This window comes from Stenella coeruleoalba (assembly GCF_951394435.1).
Source record: "Stenella coeruleoalba genome assembly, chromosome: 5".
NCBI classification, from domain to species: Eukaryota; Metazoa; Chordata; class Mammalia; order Artiodactyla; family Delphinidae; genus Stenella; species Stenella coeruleoalba.
This window is the reverse complement of record NC_137150.1, coordinates 88,725,477-88,751,714: the sequence shown is the minus strand read 5'-3', so window position 1 is coordinate 88,751,714 and position 26,238 is coordinate 88,725,477. Positions and strand designations below refer to the sequence as shown.

Here is a 26,238-nt window from a genome sequence, read left to right as displayed (position 1 = left end):
ACCTCTTAGTCTCCCATGGTGCCTGGTTCATCTTAGATCCACGGTAAATATTAGTTGAATGGCATCACTGATCTTCCCATGACGTTAGACACCCAGTGCCTTAGCTGCAGCTTCCCTGAGATCAGGCTTTTTCCTCAGATGAAGCCATCTAACAGACATTGGTTACGTTAATAAAATTTGTCAAACTAGGAGAAAAGTTTAAGAAAATACAAAGCATTTTTGTAGCATATAAATATTTAGAAAAGTGTTATCTGTTGGCTGACTATATATACTCTCTCCTGAAGAGAATTGGACAGGAGGCAGGGAGACAGTAGACCCAGCTGGGTGAGGGCTCTGATGAAAACAGTCAGACTGGAATGGCTGTGTATCCTTTTCCTGTAATCCTTTTCCTTTTCTCATGGTAATAAGAAATTCCCACAGACTGGGTGTCTTAAAACAATAGGAACTTTTTTTTTACAGTTCTGTAGGGCGAAGTCTGAAATCAATGCCTCACAGGGTTTGTTCCTTCTGGAGGCACTTGGGAGAAACTGTCCTATGACTCTCTTCTAGTTTCTGGTGGCTGCTGGCAATCCTTGGTATTTTTTGGCTTGTATGTGCATTGCTCCAACCTCTGCCTCTATCGTCACATGACCTTCTCCCCTGTGGGTCTCCTCTTTCTCTTCTATTCTCTTCTAACGACACTTGTCATTGAAGTTAAGGCCCCCTAGAATCCAGGATGATCTCATCTCGAGATCCTTCACTTAGTTACAACTCCAAAGACCTTTTTTACAAATAAGATCACATTTACAGGCCCCAAGTGGAAATATCTTTCAGGGGGACACGATTCAACCCACTACAACTTCTGTTGCTGCCTTCCCTCCCCACAAGAAAGGATTAACAAGACTGGCTGGGAAGCAAGGTTTTTTCTTCAAAAATCACGTTTCAAGGCTCTTAAGGGAAAAACTAGAAGGCTCCTAGGATGTAACAAAGAAATGGAACCATTTTGGAAATGGATGCCTAGTCTGTATCATTTCTGTAGAAACTCAACCAGGCAAGATTCTTTATTCCAGAGAATAATTTCCTCTATCCAAATTTATTTCACCTCCACAACTAAGCCCCACAGACATAAATAGGCTGTGGGAAAATTACCTCCTGCCCAAGTACAAACTGTCTGATGTCACCCTTTCATTTTTTAACAGAAGGAACTTTTCACACTAAAGTTCTCAGACCTGGGACTTCCCTGGTGGCGCAGTGGTTAAGAATCCTCCTGCCAATGCAGGGGACACGGGTTTGAGCCCTGGTCGGGGAAGATCCCACACGTCGTGGAGCAACTAAGCCTGTGCACCGCAACTACTGAAGCCCCCGTGCTTAGAGCCCGTGCTCTGCAACAAGAGAAGCCACTGCAATGAGAAGCCCGCACACCGCAACGAAGAGTAGCCCCCGCTCGCTGCAACTAGAGAAAGCCTGCTCACAGCAACAAAGACCCAACGCAGCCAAAAATTTAAAAATTAATTAACTAATTAAAAAATATAAAGTTCTCAGACCTGAATCTGGGGGCAGTTGCTTAAATCTAAGTCTGTGGGCTTATAGTCTTGGATCTGTGTTGCTACCATCCTGTGACAACACTTCTATAATAGCACCAGACACAGTTTTCTAGATATGTTATAACTTTATTTAATAGGTCACCTCTGCTGTATGACTTTTCCTTATTAAAAATAAATTCTGTAACATAAAAGCTATGAAATTACAGAGCTCTTCAGAGAAAGAATGATTCTCCTCAAAGCGCTTTTAGTAAAAGAGAACACATTTTCCTACAACAAGCTTGACTATAACCCACAATATATGTTTACTATGAAGAAGATTATATTAAGAATTCAGTCTCTGGGGAATTCCCTGGTGGTCCAGTGGTTAGGACTGGGCACTTTCCCTGCTGGGGCCGGGTTCAGTCCCTGGTCAGGGAACTAAGATCCCACAAACCGGGCAGGGCAGTCAAAAAATAAATACATAAATAAAGAATGTGGTCTCCGAGCGGTCTCTGACTTTACCACCAAGACACAACTGCAAATAGCCCTGAAAGCTATATGATGATATTTACCAGCTGAATTTTCTTAAGGGCAGGTAAACTTTTTTTCCAGTTAGGTCTGGCTATGGTCACATCATCACCCTCTGAGATTACATCAATTGACAGACACTTATTTTTATAAAGATTAAATACAAAACTCTCAAACTTTCCACCAATTCTTTTTAAAACTTTTCCACATCGAAGCAAGGGTTTTGGCATCAACACTGAGAACCCAGTGTTGAGGACTGAATTGTTTATGTTAATGTCGTTGTTTAACCTCTCTTCTGCCTAATTTTATTCTTTTTAACGTACCTTTTAATGCCAAATACTTCTATATGGTTTATTACGAAAATAAGTAATCACTTGACCCCGCCATTATCTTCCACAGAGGCAACCATTTCCAACTATTTTGGCTTTTTCTTTTAGCATTTAACTCCTTATCTCTAAATAATATATTTATAATGCTACTTAATTTTTTCAATTTCAGTCATTTTTAATGAATTTCCTATGTATAACAGAACATGAGAATTTAGTTCCCTTTCATGCTTATCCCTTCCCAAAGCACAGACTTTTCCCTTTCTTTAATCCTTCCAGGAGAGTTAACCATAATTTTAATTAAATAAAACAGTATTTGCATTATTATGACTGTGTGAACACCATCTACACCTGCACCATGATGCTCTTTTTTTACATCTTTTAATTTTACCTCTATTTAATAACTACCCCTTCTTAATTAACCTGGATTTCTGTGTACCTCTCAGACTCATTTTCCTTGGTAGAAGTACATTCCACCAGATTCATCTTCTTGCAGCGCTCTGCCCTCCTGGTCCACTCTGGACTGCTCATCCCTGGGCCTGTTGCCCAGCCATCATCATAGCGTCTCCCTTATCCATCTTCCAGGAGACTTCCTTTTCCTCTCACTTGTGTCGGACCTACTGGATCTCATGTTTTTCTCCTTCTTAGTCTATTTTCTCCTTTTGGAATAGAACATTCTCCCATAGCTTCCTAAGAAATGGTACACTATAGGTTAATTTTGTAGGAACACTCATTTCTGGAAATGAACACTTTATTTGTTCACTAGACAAGTCTTGACTTATGTCTCAAGACAGGTCAATTTTCACCTTCTTCAGAAAATTTTTTCTGTCTCAGGCAAAATTAAGCTCTTTTACCTATGCACATCCATAACACTTCATTTATTAATTTATTCATTTATCTATCCATTCACTTCTTCACTCACACATCCAGCAAATACTGATTGAGTGCTCTTATGAGCTAAGCACTGGGATAGGCACAAAGATGAAGAGAACAAACTTGATGTGAGTTTGTTCATGCAGGAGAGGGCAGGAAAAAAGACTGAGAAAGAGTGACCAGTGAGAAAGGAGGCCAATCAGGCAAGGATGATGTTACAAAGAAAGGAAGGAGTGTTTCGTGAAGAAAATAATAATCAACTTCACTAGATTATGTTGAGAGGTATAGTAAGATAAGAAGCAGAAATATCTATTGGAGATGACAACAAAGACATCACTGATGGCTTTGGCAAAGGCAGTTTCTGTGGGAATACTGGAGTGAGATGAGAGGAGAAATCAAGGAGGTAGAGATAGTAAGCATAGGCAGCTCTTTGGGGGATTTTTTTTTTTTTTTTTTCTGGCAAGTGGAGCAGAAAAATGGAGTGGAAATTAGGAGAGGAATGTGCAGTTTAGAGAGGGCTTTAAATCATGAGAGGAACTGTGGCATGCTGAATGCTCCTGAAACTGATCTGACAGTTTCTGAACTGACACAGCCAGAGAGGCTAACACGTAGGAAGACCAAGATGTAGCTCTTGGTCTCTGGCACTCTCTGTTTAACCTTATCCAACTTCCTTTGGTAATTTTTTCTTATTTTGTTCATTGTTCCAAATTAATGATAAGAGGAACTTTTAATAGATTTCTCAGTATCTGGGAATTCCCTGGTGGTGCAGTGGTTGGGACTCTGCGCTCTCACTACGGAGGACCCAGGTTCAATCCCTGGTCAGGAAACTAAGATCCCACAAGCCTCACCGTGCGGCCAAAAACCACCACCAACAACAATAGATTTCTAGGTATCTAAATTAGGTTCATTTTTACTAATTCAACCTTCAGTTTTGTTTTGTTTTATTTTTCTTGTCTCTGTCATGGCTCATAACTGAAAAAAAAAAAAATTCCCAGGCTGCTGAGAAGTTATCCTTAGGATAAAGTTCTGACACTACTTGAAAATTATTTTAATTTGGAAAAATTACACAAGTTGTTTTTGCTACAGTTTCATGAAAATCTGTTTAATAGTAATATCCAATCCACAAACTGTTTTAAGGATTAAATGAAACACTAGTAAAGCATATAGAATAATGCCTGATACACATTAGAGACTTCGATAAACGTTAGCTGTTGTTGTAACTACTGCTGTCACCATCATTTTATTTTCATCATGGTTGTCATCACCATCATCATCATTTGACGCTGAGAGGGGAGGAGAAAGGATGGTTCCAGTGAAATGTCATTTTGCTTAAAACCTGGACCCTTAGGTGGAGGTAAGGGTACACTGTCACTTTGACCTCCATGCAAACACAAGCCGATACACACATGCACATACATGCTCACACTCACACTTATAGGATGCTCACGTGTGGCACAAACTGTGATGTCAGAATGTTAGATATTTTTTATTTATGTTGGGGTTTTTGTTTTAAAATATTAAGCCAAATATAATCTTCTATGAAAAATATGTATTAGCTATTTCTGAAGTCTATAAATTTTTCATATGCAGTAAAAAATTAAATTTTGAGTTTATTACGTTCAATTATAGCTGAAGAAAATAGCAAAACCAGGCTAGTCTCACCTGCAGTTGTGGGTCCTTTGCTGACTTTGTGGAAAACCTACTTATTATATCTGTGCACTTTGCCTGTACGAGTTTGTTTCAGGATGCCCTCTCAGGCTCCAACCCTCTTCGATGGTTCACTACAATTCTATCCCCTGCCAAAGCACTTCATTTTTTCACAATAAACAAAAAATATCAATCAAGAAATGCTAATTAACAGTCACAGACAAGTTAATGTTTGCAAATGTGAGAAAGGAAAAGTTTGAAACAAAACACAGGATGTGGAATATTTCAGACTGATACACAACTTAAAGAAATTCAAAGAATGAAATTTTACAATGTTTCCATAAGCCAAAAAACTACAACAAAAACATGAGCTAAGGGATGAGCACCAGAACCTCAGTAAAACCAGTATCCTAATAGATTTGTTTGCCAAACAGTAAATGCCTCACATTAGCAGTACCAGCAAATTAAAGTTTAGTTTCCTTATTTGCAAACGGTAGTTTTAAATAATGTTTACTATTTCCATACTATTGCGGAGTGTTTAAACACCCTTTAAAGAAGTCAAGTACAAAAATGGTTGAGTTCTTCTATGCCAATGATGAAAATGACAAAGCCAGTTAGAGTATTAGAATATCAACGATGAAACATGAAAGGAATGTTAGAAATAATCTCACTCTAATCTCTTAAATTACATAGAGGAAAATTGAGTGTCAAAAATTGTGAAGGGATTGAGATATTGCCCTGCTTAGCCTGATCGCAGTTTCATAGATGCTAGTAGAAGACAGGAGACATCCGGGTCAGAGACAAAGGACTTTAGTGCCCAGGGCACAGCAGGCAACATGAGCTTCATGTTCAAGTCGATACCATTTACTCCCCAAGTCCCATGGGGGTATGAGGATGTGAACTCAGGTGGATGCTGGACATGCAGAGGATTTGTGTCACAGCTGAGGAATTTTGAGTTTAGAAAACCCTCAGTTTTATAAGAAGGATGCTAGCAAACCTGCCTAATGTTTTACAAGAAGGAAAAACTATCTTTATCACCCGGGTCAGGAAACAAATCTGTCATCTGCCCTGGAGGGAGACAATAGCTATACAAACATCTGAGCAAACAGAACAAGGAAGTTAATGCCTCTTGCTCAGAAGATGTGCAGAAATGTGAGAGACATATAGAAAACTGTGTCCTAACACTGAGATTTAGTGAAAAGAGATTATTTAAGGTCACCAACTAAAGTGCTGAGTTGTTAATTAGTGCAATAAAATATGGTAGAAATATATTATTAGTTAGGTGGACACACCCTAAGGTGAGACCTAATGAGTTAATCTCCCTTCCTTAAATGCAGGAAGAACCTGTGACTTGCTTTTAACCAAAAGAATATGCCAAAGGTCACAGGATGTCACGGCCATGATTAGGTTACCCTATCTATCTGTCTATCTATCCATCTATCTATCTATCTATCCATCTATATCTTAGGAGACTCATGGCATATATATAGATTAGATAGACAAATAGATGAATATATCACTTAAGATCATTAAACATATGACTCGTAGCAGACCATGTCCAAGGCCTGCTGGTCCAGAAAAAGCAAACTGCCACAGTGTAACTACTTGTGGAAAGGTTCATGTAGTAGGAAATTATGAGTGTCCTTTAGGACCAAAAGGCAGCCTCCAGGCAACATCCAATAAAAAGCTGCGGTCCTCAGTCCTATAGTCAAAGGATCAGAAATCTGCCAATAACCTAAATGAGTTTGGAAGCAGATTTTCCTCCACTCGGGCCTCCAGATGCAGCCTGGTCAACATCCTGATTGCGGCCTTTTGAACCCTAAGTAAAGAACCAAGTTGAGCTATGCCCATAGTTTCTCTTGACCCAGAGAAACTATAAGTTAATAAATATGTGCTGTTTTAAGCTGCTACATTTTTGGTGATTTGTTATGCAGTAATAGAAAACTAATACAATAGCTTAGCACAGCCCAGAATTTAATCTGTTGAACACCTCTTCTCTTTTATCTCAATGAGATAAAAATCAGATCTTCTTGAAATTTATCTTGTATCTTTATTTGTCCACGCCTGGAAGGCTTAAACTGACCCTACTTAGATCATTATAAGTCATTTCTACCAACAAATCTGGTTGTTTGGTTGTTTATTTATTTTGCTTTACAGTCATCCCACCCAGAACAGAACCAAGATTAATAAGCATACAGCTAATTCCCCATTTCCTTTGGTAAAACCTTATTAATTATTCCAATCCACAAAAGGCCTCTCTTTATGGAACCTACATTTGTATATTACTACAAAATTTAGCATTTAATTGTTCTTAACAATTGTATTATTTCTCCAGCATGATTGTAGATCCTCTATTTGTCTTACAGATATTTTTATATTTCCCACAGTATTTGCAACAGTGTCAGGCAAAAAAGGAAATGCTCATTAAATTCTGTTGATTGATAAACATGACCTGATTTTTCAAAAGTTCCTGCTAACAATCAATCTGCCTGGATACTGCAGAATCTACTCAGTATGAAATTGCTCCCTCACTCCTCCCATTGTGAGTTGTTTTGACTCATCCCCAAAGTCTGGGACTGAAATAACCTCTGTAAAAAAATGAGGTCTTATGTCAAAATCACTTTCTGGGTTAATTCTATTTTCAGTCACTATGTGGCATAATTTATCCCCACGTCAGAGGACATATCCATCTGATTACTCAGGATCAGTCTTTATACATGAATTAAATTAGAATTTCAACATATTTACTCTAAAAATAATAATGGAATGGTGGGGACTTCTCTGGTGGTCCAGTGGGTAAGATTCTGCGCTCCCAATGCAGGGGGCCCGGGTCCAATCCCTGGTCGGGGAACCAGATCCTGCATGTATGCTTCAATTGAGTGTCCGCATGCCACAACTAAAAGATCTCACATGCCACAACGAAGATCTTGCTTGCTGCAACTAAGACCCGGTGCAGCCACAAATAAATAAATAAATATTTTAAAATAATAATAATGGAATGGACAATTGGATAAATCATAAAAGTGAGGAGGAAAGAAATTTCAAAGATACTTCTAAAAATACAGACTCTGCTGTAAATAAATGAACATGTGCCTATGATTATTGGATGCTGATAAATCTAGGTTATAACTTCATTGGCCAGTTACTTCTCATCCCTAATACTTTCTATAATGGCAAGCAGCCAGCATTCTTGGGATGATGTATTATAATACTTTTGCATCATAAATCTTTGCATTTCACCTTAAACTGTAATATATCTGACAAGACAAAATAACAAATAGTGCCAGGTTTAGCTTTATGCCTAAGAAAGAACTAATTAGGCCAAAAAGATTGATAGTAATTGCTATGATTCTTATACGCTTGTTCATTTTCTACAGTGACTAGGAAGGGACAAAAGCCATACATTTGAAAACACCATTTATTAAAAACAACAATACAACTTTCTTAACCTAGAAATAAGGTGCCATAGGGACATTTTTTGACCCACTTATATTTGAGGAGAAGTCTCTCTCTCTTCTCTCTCTCTCTCACACACATACACACACACACACACAAACACACACACACATAATTTGAAATTTCTGCCTATCTCTTATTTACATAAACCTGTTTGAGAAATTTTAAAATTGTGAAAACACTGAACCAATCACCTGCCACTCTGGCCTTAAACCAGTAGCTATTTACTGCTTCCTTCTGTAAATAGCTTTGTTAAAACAACTGTTATCTGGGAATTCCCTGGTGGTCCAGTGGTTAGGACCCCACGCATTTACTGCCAAGGACAAGGGTTCAATCCCTGGTCAGGGAACTAAGATCCCACAAGCTGTGTGCCACGCCCCCTCGCCCCCCCAAAAAACTGTTATAATTCTAAATCATAAAGTGTAAAGAAAGTGATAATGTCAATAACTTAAATAGGATTTTTTTGTTACTTACATTTCTTTGAATGAATCACCATTCTTTTCTATGAAATTACTTGAATTTCAGTTTCTTCGTGGCTTTTAGTTTTAGTTGATCCTGACTTGCTGTTGCTATCTATTTTTCAGTCTATAATAAAAGCAAAGTATTTCAACATGGAAATTGAAAACAGTATCAAAACAAATGACTTTCCTTATGAAGAATACATTAGACCATTAGTGTCTTGCTCATATTTTGTGGTCAGTATATTTTTGGAGAATTAACAATAGCAAAACAAACAAACAAAACCCTAGGAGAGTTCGTTACAAGCAGAACTGTCCTACAATAAATAATGAAGAAAAGTTTTCAGACTAAAGGGCAATGACACCAGATAGAAACTTAGCTCAGTAGGAGGAAAAATGAAGAGCACTGGAAATGTTAATTTTAAAAAGACAATAGATTGTTTAATACAAATATTATAATACTGTATTTTAAGGATTATAACATATGTAGGTTTAAAATATGTGACAATAACACTAAAAAGAATGAGTGGGGTAAGTAGAAATATAGGGTTACATGATTCTGACTACACTTAACTTAGTGTAAGTTATGTATTAATTCAAGGTAGACTGGGACAAGTTATAGATGCATAATGTAAACCCTAAACAACCACTAAAATATAAATAAGTATTTAAAAACCAATAGTGAAAACAGGATGATGTTAGCAAGACAGCAGTACAGGAATTTCTAGCACTTGTACCCTCCCAGAAACTATATTGAACAACTATATGGTAAGATATATACTAATCTTATACACTGTTCCTGAAAAATAAAGGAAGATGGAATGTGTCCCAACTCATTTTATAAGGCCACTATAATGCTCTTACAAACATACACAAACATCCTTAATAAAAGAAAGGTAAATTAAAATTAGCAATATATAAAAAGGATTATTATATATCATGACCTAATTGGAGTTATCCTAAGAATGCAAGGAAGGTTTAACACTTGAAAATCAAAAAAAAAAAAAAATCATCTCAATAGATATAGAAAAAACAGTTGACAAAATTCAACAAATTATGACTAAAAAGCAAAAAAAAAAACTTCAAGCAAAGTGGTGATAGAAGGAAACACTCTAAATTTGGTATCAGGGTTATGTCAGCCTTAAAACCAGACAAATTTATTATCTTACAGTTCTGAAAGTCAGAAGTCCAAAATGGGTCTCACTGGGCTAAAATCATGGTGTTGACCAGAATGAGTTCCTTCCTCAAGGCGCTATAGGAGAATCCGTTTACTCGCCTTTTCCAGATTCTAGAGGCTGCCCACCTTCCTTGGCTTATGGCTCTCTTCCATCTTCAAGTAAGCAATGACCAGTCAAGTAAGTCTTTCTCACAGTGCATCACTCTGACTCTGACTCTGCCTCTCTCTTCCATATACAAGGACCCTTGTTATTACATTGATCCCAAATGGTTAATCCAGAATAATCTTATTTTAAAGTCAACTGATTAGCAATCTTAATTCCAACTGCTACCTTAATTCCTGGGGATTAGGACACAGACATTTTGGAGAAGCCACTATTCTGCCTACCACAATCTATACCTCCACATAATATCCACTCACCCTCTGGATTATTTCAGAGAAAATCCCAGACGTCACATCATCTCATTCATAACTACTTCAGTATGGATTTTTAAAAGATAAAAATTCTTTTGAAAAGAAAACAATCACACCTAAAAATAATAACAATAATTTCTTAGGATCATCAACTATCCAGTAATTATTTAAATTTCCCGGGACTTCCCTGGTGGTCCAGTGGGTAAGACTCCACACTCCCAATAGAGGGGGCCTGAGTTTGATCCCTGGTCCGGGAACTAGATCCCGTACGTATGCCGCAACTAAGAGTTTGCATGCCGCAACGAAGATCCCGCATGCCGCAACTAAGACCAGGTGCAGCCAAAATAAATAAATAAATAAATAATTTTCCCTTATTTTTTTTTTAATTGGGGTATAGTCCCTTATGATTTTTAAGATACTTTACAGTTTGTTTGAAAGAGAATTCAAATAAGATCTATACATGGCATTGAATAATATTCAATAGCATTGAATAATATGAATTATTCTTTTAATAATATTAAAAGAATAATATTGGGACTTCCCTGGTGGGCCAGTGCTTCTGTGCTTCCACTGCAGGGGGCCTAGGTTCGATCCCTGGTTGGGGAAGTAAGATCCTGCATGCTGCACAGCGCAGCCAATAAATAAAAAAATAAATAGATAGATAAATAATAAATAATACTATTTCTGAGGACCCCTAACATTACTTTAAATCATTTTAATTATATTGTCAGTTAGATACATACAAACATGAAACTGGATATAAATTCCTCATGTGTATGTCTCTCATATATCTACAAAATAAAAAATATTCTTGAAGAAACCTGTGGGCCCAGTTTGAGAAATATTGTTCCTATATCATTATACACAAAGTTCATTTTAAAATTAGTTGTTTCATGTCCTGTGAGAGTACTTCATTGTTGCCTAAAACTGTTGCTTAATTTCATCATTTAATTACCATTCTTCAGTAACATTTTTGTCACCTACTATCTACCATTCACTTTTCCTAGGTAGGGAAACACAAAGGTGAAAAAAACTTGGTCAGTTGCTCATAGTGGATTTTTCAAAAGGTTATGTATTATCCAAACAACTAGAATGTAAGCTATGTGAAGGTGGGAACCAGGTCTTACAAATCTTCATGTCCCCCAGGGGCCTAACAAAGTGCTTTTATAGAGTTGGTACTCAATCAGTGTTCAATAATTGATTAGACTTGAAAGCCTATATTTTAATTGCTCAGTTAAATTTAGCAGGCATACCTAGAGAGAACGAACCATGGCACCATATTTCTCTTTTTTGCTTTAGGATGAAGAAGCAGTGAGTGTGTGTGTTTGTGTGTTGGCAATTATGATGAAGAGAAGGATGTTTGGTGATAGTGACGGTGCAACAGCCACTGTGGTAACTTGGAGCTAAGCAAGTCATAAAGTTGACCTCGGCGGGTGCAGAGCCTCACCAGTCAGTGTTATAGATGGATAGCTATTATGGGTCAACAGTGATAGATGGAATTTGCTCAGAATAGCACAACACATTCAGCTCTTTGGAGACAATGAACATTTATCACTGATGATTAATCCTTTCATGAGTCCATTTAGAGGTTTAACAGCACTCTTTTCTTGCATTTTTGTTCCTTGTATATCAGTCCCATGGTCCCGCTCATTCAGGAAATGTTTAATTTCTGGGACTATGCTATGTATATAGCTCCTGAGTATTTAATCATAGAACTACATGGCAGATTTCTCCCAGCTTCTAGGACTCTCTCACAATCTACTTTCCAGCATGTGCACAGTCCTTATAATTTCTCCTACCATCGAAATTTTGGGCTTATGTCGTCAGACAACCTGGTACAAATTTCAATATAATATCTGAAAGGGATTAAACATTAATATACATTAACATATTTTAAAATAATGATCAATATGTTAATTCTCAAAGAGCAAAAATCTCAGGGAGGGTATATGGAGGGAATGCAGGTGAGTTTTGAAACACATGGAACATGCTGCTAACTGTCCAAGAGGGTAGGTAAAATTTGGTGACCTTGAGGAGAACAGGACTATAAAGACACTAAAAAAGGAGAGCTATATCACAATTACATAAATCTGGGGTATTCTATTCATGCCCTTGCTCATCCCTGATGACATTATAAATCCTTTAAAGGTGGAGGCCTGATTATGCACATCTTTGCATTCCAACAGTAGAACTCAGTGTGCTTCATAGACCAACATCATTGCCATCACCTGGGAGCTTATTAGAAATACAGAACCACAGGCCTAATCCCAGACATAATGAATCAGAATCTGCACTGATTAATTAATTTTTAAAAAAAGAAACACTACGGTACTAGCATAGTGTCTTATACACCTTAAGATTGAACACGTGAAAACATCTTTTTAAAAAAAAAAAATGAAAATCTTTTTATCCGTGTAATAAATAAATACAAAACATCTTCTAAAAAAAAAAAAGATTGAACACGTGTCAATTACCTTCAAAACACAAAGGTTTCATAGCTTGTAAAAATACCAGGTGTGAAGGTCTGAGAGACAAAACGTGATAACAGTTTAAGAGAGAAATATAAAAAGCAGGCACTATATTAGCATGCATATACCAGGAACATTATACTTTTTGGGGAACCTGCCATAATTATATGCCAAAAGAATAGGATATTCTGGAGCACCTGTCTTCAGAGTGAGGTGTTTGCCCCTGGATGTGTACAAAACAATCCAATGGAGTATAGGCATAAAATATTAGAATTTTTATTTTTAAAAGGAGCTATACTAATATTTAATATTCAGGTTGACATTGTTACCTACGCTCAGTACGCCAGACAGTTCATGAGATTAGTAGCAGCGCTCTCAGTTTATTGAAATTTTCTGCCCTTTCTGTGTGCCTTGTTAAGTGACTGTAACTAAATGAACAAATGACTTGAAAATGTTCCTTCAAGGGTTATGTAGATTGAAGATAATACACAAGGAAAGCAATGGCCAAAAACAAACAAAAATAAAAGCAGAATAGGCATTTATATCCTTATGCAGGCTCTTTGTCAGTCACATTCAAGACAAAAGCAGTGGCAATAAAAACAAGTGTGACCTGAAGTCAGCCCAAAATTCCTACATTTTTTTAAAGCTTTATTGAGGTATTATTGATAGACAAATAACTGCACATATTTAGTGTGTACAATTTGTTTGTAAGTTTTGTTTGTTTGTAAGGTTTGTTTCAAACAATTTGTTTGAAAGGTTTATCCTTTTCTTTTACTAAATATAGTAAACATTTTGAAAAATTATTTAAAAGTACCATATAACCCCACTATCACTCATGATGGAGCTTGCCCTAAAAGTACATTGCCATCTCTGTTTACTATGCTTTGTGAGACAGGCTTTCCAGTAAGGACAGCTGATATATGAGATCTGAGGATATACTTAGTGAAAAAAAGCAAGGAGCAAAATGGTGCAGAAAGTGACAAATCTCTTTTAAAATTTAATTACACATCACTGTGAAATTGTAGAAAACTGAAGTCAAAGAGAAGGACCTACAGTATTCTAGAAAAGGGGGGGAAAGTCATATTTAAAAATAGGAATTAGCATAGCTTTAGACTTCTAAATGGCAATACTGGAAGCGAGAAGACAATGAAAAAAATGCCTTCATAATTCTGAAGACAAATTACTTTTCTTTTAGAATTATATATCCAATGAAACTATTAATTAGTGTAAGGATAGAATATAGACATTTTCTGACATGCAATTTCCTTAAAAAAAAATTACTTCCCAGAAAACTCTTTCTCAGGAAGCTATAAGATATTCTTCATTAAAATAGTCATAGGCCAACAAAGAGGAAAATATGGAGTCCAGAAGAGAAAGGATCAAAATCAAAAACAAGGGAAGATGAAGGTAAAAGATGTTGACAAAAAATTAATCAGCCAATTTAAGAAAGAAATGGAAATTTTTATTCTATCCAAACTGAGGATTTTAACCTGGGAACAGTCTCTCAGAAAGCTCTGAGAACTGCTCTGCCCATTAGAGGTCAAAGCACAGTTACATAAGTTTCTGAGACAGAGGGCTGTACATTAAACACGGTTTACACCATCCAGATCTACAGGTATAAAGTGAGTAGTGGGTCGTGGGTCATTCGTGGCCCCGTACAAGATTAAGAAGAAAGGTTTATCTCTTGAGGAGTTGTGACCCTTGATGACATTAAGAAAAAAGGTTAGGAAAGTTATTTCCTGAGGAGGTCTGGTTAATGTGGATGCACAATGGGAGGGAGGAGGCCCAAATGAGCAAAGAAATTTTATGTTAAATTTTTCTTGTCTTGCAATAAAATGTGAATTTTATTTCACCAATGGAAATCCTGAATAAGAGTTTGCACTGTCCATCCTAGGTTGGGTGAACACTACTGCGTGGGGGCAGGTTGGAAGAATCTGGGAGACACTTCCCCTAAGATGAAATTGACAGACTTACTGTGGTGAGTGAACATATTAAGAGACTCAGACAAACTGACAGAGTGTTGGGGTTGAATTAGTGACTAGTAATATAGGTAACATTTATGGAATGCTTCCTATGTGGGCAGACACTCTTCTAAGCACACTGCATCTAAACCTTATGCAATGGATGTACTGATTGCCCCTATTTTACAGATAAGAAAAAGAAGGCAAAGCCAATTAACTAGCTAGCTCAAGGTCACACAGCTAGTAAGGAGGAGCACTGGGACTGAAACACAGGCAACCTGACTCCAGAGACTTTCTTGTAAACCTTATTCCACCCTAGTTTTCCAAGGGTACAGAAATGCCACCAGTTAAGAAAAAACAAGAAGAATCAACTTCAGGAAAAACAGAAAATGGCATAAGGAAAAGCAATGATAGTTTTCTATATGGTTGTGATGTGAATGGCATTTTCACAGTCATAATAATGTGAATATTAAATACTGATATTATGATACAGTGTTATTTAAAGCACTGAGGCATTTGGAAGGTGCTTATGCACAGTGGACATAGGAAGGAAGAGGAGAGCAAAATCCTTATCTTTTCATAGTAGAGAGCCAATAAAGTCTAAAATAAAAAGTCAACAAGCAGCAATACAAGCCTGTTAATTAGCAATATAGAGGCTAAAATCAAACAAAATCAACTTAAAGTATTAAAAGTATTTTCTTCTGGAGAAAGAAAAATGGAGTAGAAGAACTAGAGACTTCTGTTGATCTTAGCAAGTCTTTTGGAACTGGTTGATTCTTAATGTACATATGTTTAAACTATGTGTGTGCATTTAAACTACACAGATGCATGATTAAGTAAACAGTATAGAAGAGAAAAAGATGAAGTAACAAATTTTAAGAGAAGGGAGGAATCGTCTACATTTTCTTCCAGTCCTGTCCTTGTCCCTGAAGGAGTTCAGGACATGCACCCCAAAATATGTCACTTTGACATATTAATTATTCTGAGTTCAAAGCATTTGAGAAACAGTAGATGCAGGAAGGGCTCTCTGACCTACCCTTTTCTACCTAAAAACAGGCCATAAAATTTCCCATGAGGGTACAAGTGCCCTCCCAGCACCAGGAAGAGAAGAACATCCTTATCCCCAGAGACTGGGAATCGACGCTGAAATGCATCTGTACAAACTTGCAAAATGTACAAACCCTAGTTTTGCACCCCAATATGTCTCCTAGTCACTTCCCACAATTAACTGGCCCTGCTCCAAACTCCTTTGTCTTGCCATTTCCTCACACATTTATCATTTCTTTGTTTAAAAGTTATAAAACCTTTCTGCTCTGGCCACTTCCTCAGGTCTTCATTCTCTAATAAAGGTCTCCATGTACATGTAAAAACAATAAAACTTGTATGCTTTTCTCCCATTAATCTTTCCTCTTATGTCAGTTTAAATCTTAGGTGCAGCCAGAGATCCTAAAAGGGTAGAAGAGAATTTTTCCTCCTCTACATCCTTTTGAATGTATGTGCTGGTTCAGTTTTTTGGGAAGCAGGAACTGAGAATGAATTAGGAATGCAAATGGTTATTGGGAAGGAAAACCTGTGAAAGAAGAATGCAGGACACAGGATTAGTCAGAGGGAGCTGGGAGACTGTCACGCAGACCTGACAATGCCATGCAGAATAGCCCGGTAGGAATTCTGGAGCAAAGATTAGAGGAGACTGACATTGGGAGGAAGTGGCCTGGCCCTTGTTCCACCACCTCACTCAGTCATTAACAGGGCGCGTGAAAAAGAGAATGAGCTCAGCTTGAATACTTGGAGGCTGTCAGCTAACTTCTCTACTTATAGATGGGCAGTGAGATTTTTCTTGAAGGAATATTTGAGCTGTGCCTTTTAGTGTCGGCCATAATATATTTCTTAAAAAGCAACAATTTGCAGCCATAGTGAACATGTGCTGCTTACTGTTTTGCTACATACCTATGTTCTATTTCTATTTTCATATTCTTTTAATATTAATGAAGTTTTCATTACATTAAAATTAAATACAATGCAATGTGTATGTTAATTTCAAACCAATAAAAAGGGATTCAGTGAAAACTAAATCTCTAGGTCAGACTCTAGTTGCTCCAGACACCCTTTCCAGAGGAACCACGATGACCAGTTTCTTGCATATCCTTTCAGAGATAGCCTGTAGATTAAATGACTTAATACACATGAACAGTTTAGAACATTACCTAACTCAAACCAACTGCCATGCAAATTTTGCTACTAGTAACAGTAATAGTGGAGGTGGAGGTGGTAGTACTGGTGGTAGTGGTGGTGGTAGGTAGGGTGAATATCTATCTACCTCAATCTTTTTTAGTGGCTGCATGGTATTATAAGATAATAAGGTAGGGCTTCCCTGGTGGTGCAGTGGTTAAAAATCCGCCTGCCAATGCAGGGGACACGGGTTCTAGCACTGGTCCAGGAAGACCCCACATGCTGTGGAGCAACTAAGCCCACGTGCCACAACTACTGAGCCCATGCTCTAGAGCCCGTGAGCCACCACTACTGAGCCTGTGTGCCACAACTACTGAAGCCTGCGCGCCACAACTACTGAAGCCTGCGCGTCTAGAGCCCATGCCCGCAACAAGAGAAGCCACCACAACTAGAGAAAGCCCATGCACAGCAACAAAGACCCACTGCAGCCAAAAATAAATAAATTTTTAAAAAGCCTTTAAAAAAAAAAAGATAACAGGGTAATACAATTTTTTAAACATTTTCTTTACACAAGGGACACTGAATGACAAAATGTTACTATAGTTACCATAATCTGCTAAAATAATGTAATAAACAAATACAGAAATTAGATGTGTCAAAAAACAAATTATCCATATAAAACTCTGCATGCCCTAAGATCTGAATTAGAGCATTAGAGTGGGAACTGGGAAGACCTGTGCTAATGTGATGCTGAGTGTGGAAGAGAAACGGGAGTCATATAATTGTTCAACCTCACCTCTAGTTAAGTGTATGTACTAGAAACTTAACACCTAGCAAAAGTGCTTATTTACAGAGATTTTATAAGCAGGGCCATGAACAAAAGAGATTTTTAATTAAATCAATTCCATTACAGGGATAACTACTTAAGGTCTCTGCTCAAAAGATAAGGTGACACCAGCAGCCTCCATGTTACCTTTGCATAATACACTCTAAACTGCAGGGGTATCTTAATTTCAGTAACTTATCTCACAAACAGATATGCTCTCTTCCAGAATAGTTTTTAAGATAAATAACTGGGTTCACAGTGTCTTGGGGTTTGAATTGTGGCTCTACCATTTATAGTTGGATGACTTAGGGTAAATTACTTAACTTTTCTTTTCAAGATTTTGGGTTTTTTTGATGTGGACAGTTTTCAAAGTCTTTATTGAATTTGTTAAAATATTGCTTCTATTTTATGTTTTGGTTTTTCAGCCGCAAGGCATGTGGGATCTTAGCTCCCTGACCAGGCATCGAACCCGCACCCCCTGCAGTGGAAGGCGAAGTCTTAACCACTGGACCACCAGGGAAGTCCCAATTACTCAATTTTTCTGAGCTTCAGTTTTTTTATCAGTAAAATGGGGAGTGGGGGTGATATGAAGGACCATATCAGTATTTGCGGCTATTAGCAATGGTGTAAAATTTAATCCAATTTTCCAATTTAATCCAATTATAGTCACTGAATATTTATATGCTCAGTTAGGATTAAAATAATTTCATTTAAAAGAGAACCATTGGGGCTTCCCTGGTGGCGCAGTGGTTGAGAGTCCGCCTGCCGATGCAGGGGACACGAGTTCGTGCCCCGGTCCAGGAAGATCCCACATGCCGCAGAGCGGCTAGGCCCGTGAGCCATGGCCGCTGAGCCTGCGCATCCGGAGCCTGTGCTCCGCCAGTGAGAGGCCCGCGTACCGCAAAAAAAAAAAAAGAGAAAAAAAAAAAAAAAGTCTTCCAACAAACAAAAGTCCAGGACAAGATGGCTTCACACGTGAATTCTACCAAACATTTAGAGAAGAGCTAACACCCATCCTTCTCAAACTCTTCCAAAAAATTGCAGAGGAAGGAACACTCCCAAACTCTTTCTATGAGGCCACCATCACCTTGATACCAAAACCAGACAAAGATACTACAAAAAAAGAAAATTACAGATCAATATCACTGATGAATATAGATGCAAAAATCCTCAACAAAATACTAGCAAACAGAATCCAACAAAACATTAAAAGGATCAAACACCATGATCACGTGGGGTTTATCCCAGGAATGCAAGGATTCTTCAATACACGCAAATCAATGTGATACACCATACTAACCAATTGAAGGAGAAAAACCATATGATCATCTCAATAGATGCAGAAAAAGCTTTTGACAAAATTCAACACCCATTTATGATAAAAACCCTCCAGAGGGGCTTCCCTGGTGGCACAGTGGTTAAGAATCCGCCTGCCTATGAAGGGGACATGGGTTCGAGCCCTGGTCTGGGAAGATCCCACATGCAGCGGAGCAACTAAGCCTGTGCACCACAACTATTCAGCCTGTGCTCTAGAGATGCATGCTACAACTACTGAGCCTGCGTGCCACAAGTACCGAAGCCCACGCACCTATAGCCCATGCTCCACAACAAGAGAAGGCACTGCAATAAGAAGCCTGTGCACCGCCACGAAGAGTAGCCCCCGCTCACCACAAATAAAAGAAAGCCCGCACGCAGCGAGGACCCAATGCAGCCAAAAATTAAATAAATAAATAAGTAAATAAATTTTAAAAATCTTCCAGAAAGTAGGCATAGAGGGAACTTATGTCAACATAATAAAGCCATATATGACAAACCCACAGCAAACATCATTCTCAATGGTGAAAAACTGAAACCATTTCCTCTAAGATCAGGAACAAGACAAGGATGTCCACTCTTGCCACTATTATTCAACATAGTTTTGGAAGTGCTAGCCATGGCAATCAGAGAAGGAAAAGAAATAAAAGGAATAAAAACTGGAAAAGAAGAAGTAAAACTGTCACTGTTTGCAGATGACATGATACTATACATAGAGAATCCTAAAGATGCCACCAGAAAACTACGAAAGCTAATCAATTAATTTGGTAAGGTTGCAGGATAAAAAAAGAAAGAAAAAAGTCATCAAGAGCCTTCGGGGCATAGTGGGATTAGGAGGAAAAAAAACACTACTAATTTACACTGGGGTTGCATCATTGCTTTAAGCATCCTGTTTTTGCTTGTAGACTGAAACTTTGGTACAGAGAAATGAGGCTATCCTTAAATTAACAGATGTGCTCTAACAGCCACTTGCCCAATAGGGGGCGCTCCTGAAATAGACTGATTTACAGTGGAATACATAGAGAAAATAGTCCTTTAGGCAGAAATAGCTGAGGGAACCTCAGACCCATGTGGTTTTTGGATTTTAAAAGTCCTAATTCCTTAGATGCATTATCAAAATTATCATAAAAGGGGTAACTGGACCTGCAGACTTCTTTGTAGAATTCTCTAAGAAACATAAATTACAGATATTAGCATCCTGGTTGGACACCAAGAAATATAACAGAACAGTCACCACCTTGAGGAAACACTCTTATTGAAAAGACAAGTGATACTCCTAATGCAAAGTTAAATTACAAAAAAAGAATTCAGAAAACATGAAAATCAGCTCTCAACTCTTATGTGGGAGGGCATTGCTGTTCCGTCTTTTTACTGGGGATGGGGACTGGCAAAGGTGAGTGCAGATGACAGGGCAAGGTGGGAAGACAGTTGGCACTGAAGCCTAGAAGTGGACAAGGAGAAGAGCATCTCCAGTGCCAGGCAGCAGGAGTAGAGGTTTTGCCCTGGGAAATTTGAAAAAAATAAAATAACAGATTATGAACAGACATGAACTTCCTATTAAGACACTGGCAGAGGGAGATAAAGAGATATCAAGCAGGAGAGTTAAATGAGAGAAAAAGCTTAAGATTATTTATTTAACGGTCAGGATATTTTGGAGAAAACTGCTACCGGAGGTAACAAAGTGCTATCTCAGTTCCTGCTATAAACTCTTCATAATTTTCCAAGGTTCCTGCCTAATATTGGTGTAGGCTCTCCTTCATTTTCCACACTTTCTCTCCTGTCTGCTAAGAATAACAATAATAGCTACCATTTACTGTTACGGATCTGTTTTCTGCAAGGAGTTTTACAGACATTCTCTCACAAAGCAAAACCCAGCCTGGTAAGAAACATCACTGTCCTTTTGCTGATGAGGAAGGGTAAGCACTCTACCTTCTCACAGCTGTTAAGTGGTGAAACCAGAATTTGACCACTTCTCTGTTTAACTTCAACATCAATATTCTTTTTACTATGCCTTTAAAATTCAGGGAAGCTGAAGAAGACTACAGATAAGTGCTCTGTCTTTCTGAAATTTCGCTACCTGTGGGAATTTTATTAATGACTACATTTCATGGTTAAACATCTTCATGATACTCCTTCTTTTGCTGTTAGTCGTATCTAGTGGGAAAAAAGTGAAGACTGAGAAATCTAGCCCCCTTAAGTATCACTTGATTTTTTATGTATAAGCTATTCCTTCACATGTTAAAGACATAGTTATTTAATACCTACTATCTACTAGGCATGGGGGGATCATAATCCAATAGCGAAGGTGGAAAATATTCTTGAGCCGTCTCAATAACACACATTTACATGCAACAAATAGGCAACTGTTCATTTCATTACCTCATATACCACTGTCTAACTTGAAGGGCAAGTTCAATTTCTAAAATAGGAATAAACTTTATGGAACATTTACTGCTTATATTTAGAGTTTCAGAAAGTATATTTTGCTAACAGGAAAGTGTGGTCTTTTTAGAAAGCCTCCTTCTCTTTTTTTTAAAATCTAAGGTCACTTTAATGTTAGGTAACTTATAATTTTGATCATATATCCACTAATTTACCTTCATGCAGTAGATGATAAATAGCAGAAGGTCAGCTGTGTTTGCACTGAGTTGTTCATCTCCTTCCCTGGCTAGTGAACGCTTAGTATTATAGATTAATAACATGGCAACTCTGATGCCACACTCATTTTCAATTACTTGTTAATTCACTTGTAACATTTTTTCAAAAGACCGACCACATGGTGTTTTGCCTTCTTTCCCCTGGCTTCCTGAGAGCCTGACTGGGAACTAGACTAAGGGTTCTAAATCATATTTGAAAGGGAATGCATATAAATGTTCCTATGCATATGCACAAGCATCTCTAGAAGACCATTTAAGTACCTCCAACATTGATTCTCTCTGGGGAGAGAACCAAGTGGATAGAGGACTGAGGATTTTCACTCTGGTATCTTGAATTTTGAACTGTGTGAATGAACTCTCTATTCAAAAAATTAAAATGAAGGTTAACCAACCACATTTGTTGTACGTAGTCTCACTTCCAGATTGGACTTCTGCTAAAATAGACTTTGACTTTGGACCACAGTGGCTCTAAGTTTAGAGAGCCTCTTGGCCTAGATTCAAAGAGTCTCATTTTAATTACACAAAAGAAGAACTGTAGTTCACAAAAAAACACAGTTTCTCGAAAGAAATTTTTTTCTCAAACTTTAATCAATGAAAACAAAAAATGGGGTATTTTCAAATTTGTATTAATGCACATGAGTTCTTTGTGGTAGGATTATAGTGATAATGGCCCTAATTAGTTCACATCTCTCTACACCCCTCCCTTGGGAAGTCCCCTTCCTCTCTGATGTTGTGCTTGGCTGTGTGACTAGCTTTGGCCAGCTGGAAAATGGAAAATGTGACTTAGGCAAAGGGTTAAAAAGAGCTGTGCATTAAGACTTGCCTCCTCTTGCTACAGGGAACCCTCTGGCCATTATAGGAAGGAGCTTGGGCCAGTCTGCGAGATGGTGAAACTTATGTGGTCATTGCCCAGCTGACATGGAGCCGACTTCCACATTTATGAGTGGGAGTCCCCCTAGACCAAGTAGTGTGTACTCTCCAGAGTGTAAGTGAGGTGTCCTGAACCTAAACACCCCCCCAAAAGAACTGCCCAGGGATTGTTTTCAGTGTCTATGTTTTGGGGGACGGTTCATTAAGCAGCAAAAACTAACTGATAAAGTTTACAACATACTGATGCATTAAGATTCAATTAGAAAATATAGTTAAGTAAATCTTGAAACTATTTTAGAAGTTTCTCTTTCACTTAATATGTGTCAGATAGCTTTCATAACAGTAAAGCTATCTCATTCTCTTTCATAGCCCCATTATATTCCATGGTAACATGATTTAACATTCACTACTTGGTATATATTGTATAAAATTCACCTTAACTGACAACAATCCAAATTAAATTCTTTCCAGGATAATAATGGGGCACTAACAATCATTAGCTCACTGCCAAGTCTCCAGTAGCATCAAGTATGTCTAAATTTTTGGATCACATTCACAAGCAACATATTCCCTACATCTCTCAGCAATGCCTCTTTCTCTTAAGTTTATTAAGATTTGTTTCCTCTTAGATCTCTACATTATACTTTTCATTATACATTTCACCCCAAAGTTTCTCTCCATCTTTCCTGAAACAGACATACATTCAAGATTGAAATTCAACTTGAAAGCTCAGAATTCCATCAAATAGCCAAGTTCTAGCCAATGTGCCTTATAATAGCTATAGTACTTAAAACAGGTATTTTCCCATGAGAAATTCACCCACACCAATGTTATCAATTTGTTTCTCTGTTTGTTAAGCAAGAAAGAGAAGATCTGATGGTTCATCTACATGTCACTATTTCTTCAGCTAAGGATGTGCAGTTTATTAGTTGTGATCACCTGTGTTGAACAGAAATTTTATTTTTTTAATCCCATTCTTGCTTTAGATTAAAAAGATATATATTATATTTATTTGTATGAAATTGAAATTTCATGCCTTGAACAAAATTAGGTGTTTCACTTCTACACTTTACATTTAATTAAAATAAAGCCAGGGACTTCCCCAGTGGTCCAGTGGTTAAGACGCCACCTTCCAATGCAGGTTTGATCCCTGGTCAGGGAACTAAGGTCCTGCATGCTGTGGGGTGCAGCCAAAAATTTTAAAAATAAATAAAATAAAGCCAAATATTTGTAAATGCATTTTATTTTATTTTATTTTATTTAGGTTAGATTTTTTCAAACTGGTAAGTAGCAGAGATTCTCTTCAGAGTCATACATGAAATCCATCTAAATAAAGTATAGCTGCCTGATTTTAAAAGGCCCATTTCAGGCAGCAGACCTGAATAGACATTCTTCCAAGAAGGTATACAGATGGCCAACAGACACATGAAAAAATGCTCAACATTACTAATCATCAGAGAAATGCAAATCAAAACCACAATGACAGGGGCTTCCCTGGTGATGCAGCGGTTAAGAATCTGCCTGCCAATGCAGAGAACACGGGTTCGAGCCCTGGTCCAGGAAGATCCCACATGCTGCAGAGCAACAAAGCCTGTGTGCCACAACTACTGAGGCTGCACTCTAGAGCCTGCAAGCCACAACTACTGAGCCCATGTGTCACAACTACTGAAGCCCATGCACCTAGAGCCCACACTCTGCAACAAGAGAAGCCACCGCAATGAGAAGCCCGCACACCACAACGAAGAGTAGCCCCAACTAGTTGCAACTACTCGCTGCAACTAGAGAAAGCCTGCATGCAGCAACGAAGACCCAATGCACCCAAAGATAAATACATAAATAAATAATTTTTTTTAATTTATTAAAAAAGACACAATGACATATCACCTCACACCTGTCAAAATGGCTATCATCAAAAAGTCTACAGATAACAAATGTTGGCGAGGATGTGGAGAAAAGAGATCTTTTATACACTGTGGTGGGAATGTAAGTTGGTGCAGTACAGGGGCTCCTCAAAAAACTAAAAATAGAACTACCATATGATCTAGCAATTCCACAATTGGGTATATATCTGAAGAAAACGAAAACACTATTTTGAAGAGATACGCGTACCCCAATGTTCATTTACAACTGCCAAGCTATGGAAGAAATCTAAGTGTCCATCGACAAATAAATAAATAAAGAAGATGTTATATCTATATGTTGTATATTTACATATACATACACACAAGAATACTATTCAGCCATAAAAAAGAATGAAGTTCTGCCATTTGCAACAATGTAGATGGACTGAGAGAGTATTATGCTTAGTGAAATAAGTCAGAGAATACTCTGTTATCACTTATATGTGGAATCTAAAAAATAAAACAAACAAATGTACATAACAAAACAGAAACAGACTCATAGACATAGAGAATAAAACAGTGGTTACCAGTTGGGAGAGGGAAATGGGGAGGGGCAAGGTAGGGGTATGGGATTTAGAGACACAAACTGTTATGTATAAAATAAATATGGGGCTTTCCTGGTGTCACAGTGGTTGAGAGTCCGCCTGCCGATGCAGGGGAAGCGGGTTCGTGCCCCGGTCCTGGAGGATCCCACGTGCCGCGGAGCGGCTGGGCCCGTGTGCCATGGCCGCTGAGCCTGCGCGTCCGGAGCCTGTGCTCCGCAACGGGAGAGGCCACAGAGGTGAGAGGCCCGCGTACCGCAAAAAATAAATAAATAAATAAATAAATATGCAACAAGGATATATTGCATAGTACAGGGAAATATAGCCATTATTTTATAATAACTTTAATTGGAGTATAATCTATAAAAATATTGAATTACTATATTGTACACTTGAAACTAATAAAATATTATAAATCAACTGTACCACAAGAAAAAAGCAAATAAATAAAAAATAATAGAAAGATCCATTTCTTGACCAGTGAGAAATAGCTTAAACATTGCTGGCTCAGATGATGCCAAAGAATGTGTAAATATGGATTTTTAGATTTTTTTCTCTTTTAACAAATTTCTCTACTTCTGGAAATTCAGCTTCATAATCATGAGGGTATGTGTCACTTTGAAAGGGACAGCTTCTAAGTTAGCATCTATCTTCTAGGGGAAAAAGAAATGAAGCAACACAGAAGGAAGCTTCTATTTGCTCCCTTGTGACCCTCTCTTGACCCTTAGTGCAAGAAAATTCCATTTTGAAGCACTGCTGGCTTATTTTTACTTCAGAGCATATAAACCCAAGAGTTACATCTACTTTAACTGGCATGGGAAGGAAGCAAGCACTCTGCATCATTTTCTTTGAAAAAAACTCTTCTATATACCAGCTCTCAAAGTAGCAATCACTTTGGGTGGATCCTGAAGTCCAGTAGATCTTAAACAGATCACTCCTTTTATCCTCTGGTCTCTTCACAATGGAGACATGATGGAGAGGAGCATTGTGAGGACAAAGATGCAGCCTTTGTAGGAACCAGATTATGGTCAACATACCTGGAGTTTATTTAGTCAAAGTTTCTAAACCAGGGGATGCTCTTAGCTGCTCGTAACAATTCCTTCTCTTGCTCATCTGTATTGACTGGGGGCTTTTCACTAACCTTAGAGG

General features: G+C 37.8%; 1 protein-coding gene across 3 annotated transcripts in view; it reads right to left on the bottom strand.

Annotated features, from left to right (window-relative positions):
* Positions 1 to 26,238, bottom strand: part of MORC1 (MORC family CW-type zinc finger 1) — a 351,409-nt gene that overhangs the window by 301,999 nt on the left and 23,172 nt on the right. For all 3 annotated transcript variants that reach the window (XM_079922605.1, XM_079922604.1, XM_079922607.1), the window contains exon 2: positions 8,807 to 8,917. The gene's annotated coding sequence lies outside the window, so the exon portion shown is untranslated. The remainder of the gene's footprint in view (positions 1 to 8,806; positions 8,918 to 26,238) is intronic.